The sequence below is a fragment of the Bos grunniens genome, chromosome 17, assembly GCF_055505025.1.
Source record: "Bos grunniens cultivar Pamir isolate PY7600 chromosome 17, Bosgru_T2T1.0, whole genome shotgun sequence".
NCBI lineage: Eukaryota > Metazoa > Chordata > Mammalia > Artiodactyla > Bovidae > Bos > Bos grunniens.
The window spans coordinates 45,853,884-45,858,058 of NC_141181.1; the positions used below are offsets into that span (position 1 = coordinate 45,853,884).

The following is a 4,175-nucleotide window of genomic DNA, read 5'->3' on the forward strand; positions in this document are numbered from 1 at the left end:
TTAAGACAAATGGGGTGAACTAACCACACTAAAAAGATGACATGTCATTTGTCTGCACATGGATTCCATCTAGTTTTATTACTTTTTTATTCACCTTTTTATTCCCGTTCCTCTCGTGCTGTTACAGAATCATAAAACTGTTTGCGTGCTTGCTCGCTCAGTTGCTTCAGTCGTGTCCAACTCTTTGTGACCCCAGGGACCATAGCCCACCAGGGTCCTCCGTCCGTGGGATTCTCCAGGCAAGAATATTGGAGTGGGTTGCCATGCCCTCCTCCTGGGGATCTTCCCAACCCAGGGATTGAATTTGCGTCTCCTGCATGGCAGGCAGATTCTTTACCACTGAGCCACCCAGGAAAGCCCCAAACAGTGTTTACTAGTATCTTAAAATTTTTTTTAATTGAAATTTTACCTTATTTGTGTGTTTATTGAGACTCTTTTGTAAGATTTTGTTTTTAAGAAAATCCCTGAACAGCATTTAATGACTATCTTTTTTTGGAATGTTGTCTTGCAAAATGCCCACTGCTCTTCTGTGGCATATATATTGAAATAAACACTGATGGCATTGCATTGTGTATTTCATTCTATTTATGACACTGTAGTGTTTTACAGATAATTATGTTTTGAGCAGATGCTCATGTTGCTAAGTGCACAGTGACTCCATTGGTTTTCTCAGGTGCATCGTGCTCAGGGGTAGGAGTGGGTGCCCACCACGTTTCCCCCTCACATCCCCAGGAAGCCTCCAACTCCCAGCTGCCACACACAAACTCAGAGAACATCCTCTTATGTTTCCTGCAGGGACCTGTGTCAGCATCTCCCCAGGCACATGTTGGAGGACAGAGGACAGCGAGCCCCCATTACTGCCTGCTCTCCCCACAGACCACAGGGTCCCTCACACCTGACAATTGGAGTCCCCAGGCTGGGGGAAGACCCTTGGCTGGGAAGTGATATTTCACATTACAGAAACTTCTTCTATAAAGACATATGCAGGTTAGGGTCCAAAGTGCTTGTCCAGACTTATAGCTGACACTTCGGAGAGACAGGACATACCCAAGTCATTCCAAGTAGAATTGTCACATTTAGCAAATAAAATATGGGATGCCAGTGAAGTGTTAATTTCAGATAAATAGCAAGTAATTTTATTCTCAGTATGCCCCATTAGGTTTGTTCCTAAACAGGATGGGGGGTCTATTAGGAGGAGGATGGCACATGGATGGGGCACCCCTGTGATACTCCCATCAGCCCCTGAGTGCAGCCTACCCCTGTGGGTGGGGTGACCACAGTGACAGGAACACTAGAAGAATAAGCACCATAGATGTGCCGTGAAAACCTTCTCCTGCTGCACGTGTCTCCCTGGAAGGTTCTCTGTGAGTGGAGAATGAAGTGTGGCCTGCAGTTGGTGTGGCAGAGAAATGATATTTTCAGTGTGGATGGATGGTTCCTGGGCCTGTGTCTTTGCAGACGAGAAGCCAGCAGAGGGGAGGCAGGTGGAGCTGAGGAAGTGCAGGTCTCTGCAGGGCAAGAGGGAGAGGTGGGAGGGGAGTGTCGGAGGGCTTGGCCCAGGGAGAAGAGCAGGTTTGAGCTGGAGGCAAGTGGCAAAGGTGGGTGGAAGCTTCTGGCTGGTGGACACCTGGAGACTTGGAGAAATGCTTTCTTGGGGAGGTCATGGAAGCTCCGCCCCCTTCCCCATACCTCACCCTACACATCTCTTCCATCTGGCTGTTCCTGGTTGTATCCTTTTATAATAAACCACTACTTTAGTTCTTTTAAATCAACTCTATGTGAACCAGCTTATTTAAACTTTATTTCTGGCAAAACCAATACAATATTGTAAAGTAAAAAAAAATAATAATAAAAAAATTTAAAAAAAGAAATAAAGTAGATTGAGTTAACACATGAAAAAAAAAAAACAACAACTTTATTTCTGCCCTTTCAAGGAGTAAACTGGAATATATTGCAAATGTAGAAGTAGCAGCCATGCAGTTACTCAAGTATCCAGCTTTTGATCAGTATCTCAATTTTATTACTTTGGAAAATGATATGCCTCTAGATACAATCAAAAATGAGGAAATGTTTCATATTGTGCCATTAACAGTTCAGAAATCACAAATGCGGAAATGAAAACTGTTACGAACCGGAATGTCGACAGCCTCTTCTGCTTTTCTGTTATGCTGGGTACTCTTCCTATAATCAGATAATTAGCAGGAACAGCAATGGAAATGAGAGCAGTGAAAATAGATAAGAAGTTTCCGGAACATCTAAGAGATGCCAAAAAATGGTTTTACTACAGGTGATGCACTGGGAGCTGGCAGCCTCAGCTTTCAAAGCCTTCTTCACTCCTGTTGACAGAAACATGGATCTGGCAACTCCTTTACATCATATTTGGACATATCAATCCTACGCGTGTGATGTAGTGGATTTCCATGTACACAGAGTTAATCTGGAGGAATCTTCAGGAGTGAAAAAGTCCCTGGCTGGTGCTAGTGTGACCTAGAGAAAAAACCAGGAAGTCGTATGATTTAACTCCAGTTGATACATTTTGGCAGAAACGTAAAGGAAGTCCCTTCCCAGAGGTTTGGGAATCAGTTCAGCAAGAACTAGAATCTTAGAGCAGAGCACCAGAAGATGAGGTCAAACGCCTGAGAAGTATGGGACCAGAAGGGAAAGATGAAGGGGCCACGAGGATGCTTCCTGACAACACTGCTCAGGTATCCTCAGCTTTTGGTTCTTTGCCAGAAGACCTTGGAGAGGGGACAAAGACTTACTGATCTCCATAAAATGTTGCCACTGCTGTCTTAGGACATGTAAAGGCACGAAAACTGGATGTATGTTTTGAATATAAAGAAAAAAATGTATAGTTAGATGAGGTTTTGGACCCTAAAAAGAAAAAAAAAAAAAGAAAAAATAATGAGCAAAGCTTTCCTGGGCAAATCTCTTCTAGAAGAAATATCAGACTCTGACGCAGGTAATCCAGGAGATAAATGAGGCATTTCTTATCTATCATGTAAGTGCACAGCAAACAGCTTCTGAGGCTGATTTGGAGCCACACCAAAAAGCTGGAACTGACGCAGGATGCAACCTTAATTCCTTACAATATATCAAACAGAGGAAGGCTTTTGCTAGGATGGCTTCAGCTCCTGCCATCTCAGGCATTGCCAAACGAGTCCCCAACACAAGATCGCAGTGTATGATGGCAAGAGCGACAAAGGCGGGACAGAAACAGCACAACCTACCTGTCTTCAGGGACATGACGTCAAACGGTGAAACCGATGACTGTAGATATTTTGATCCCAGATGCTGCCAGGCGGTGACGGCTCAGTTCTGAGGAACAAAAATTCATTCCAAGAAGCAATTGTTTTTGTGTTGGGAGAAGGCAACTACATTGAATATCAGAAGCTTGTTGACAACAGAAAGGGAAACGAGGGAAACATGTTTTATAGGCTGCTGCTGACTTTTTCATACTACACAGTTCATGAAACAGCTGTCACAACTTGGGAAAAAAGGAGAGGCCTGGAGTTTAACCATCAGGAGGAGCTCCCCAAACTGCTGTCTGTGCCTCTCCAGACCCAGATCCCATCCCATCAACTGCAGTTTAATTTACAGCTTGAGTTGATGCAGTGAGACTCAGTGCACTGCCCTCTCCCACCCCCCACTTTGTCATGAGGGTCTTTATTTCCTTCCTGGCAAATCACCCTTTGATTCTTGTTCAGCTTTAATGAGTCCTCCTAACAGTGGTGACGACATGACAGAATTAATTCCTGACTTGACATTGATGGTTTCCATCTTTGATTCCTTGTATCCCCAGGACACCTCCAGGTACGTTGGTGCCTTAATTCATCTTCGGTGGCTTAACAAAGGGATCACCCTGCGTGGGGGCAGCTCCATGTCACACATCCCACAGTACAGGCCTCATTGGGCCAGGCAGGACCAGGGTTCAGAGCTGCTTTTTAGGGGGCTGTCATCAGGACACCAGGGGTGGGTTCATGTGCCTCACAGGCCTGTGTCAAGCTCCAGCCACTGTCAAGTGGAAGCTGCTGCGATCGCTGTGGACACAAATGGCCCGTATCACATATCTATTGTTTGGAGTGTCATTTATTCCCTCTGCTTCCCAAAGAAACCCTGATTTTGCTTTGGGAAACCACACCTTCCCCACCTTGAGTTCTTATGCATACTTGCTA

The 4,175-nt window shown here is 44.8% G+C and overlaps 1 pseudogene; it reads left to right on the plus strand.

Annotated features, from left to right (window-relative positions):
• The first annotated feature begins 2,099 nt into the window (after positions 1 to 2,099).
• Positions 2,100 to 3,610, plus strand: LOC147355288 (sec1 family domain-containing protein 1 pseudogene; annotated as a pseudogene).
• Positions 3,611 to 4,175: the final 565 nt, after the last annotated feature.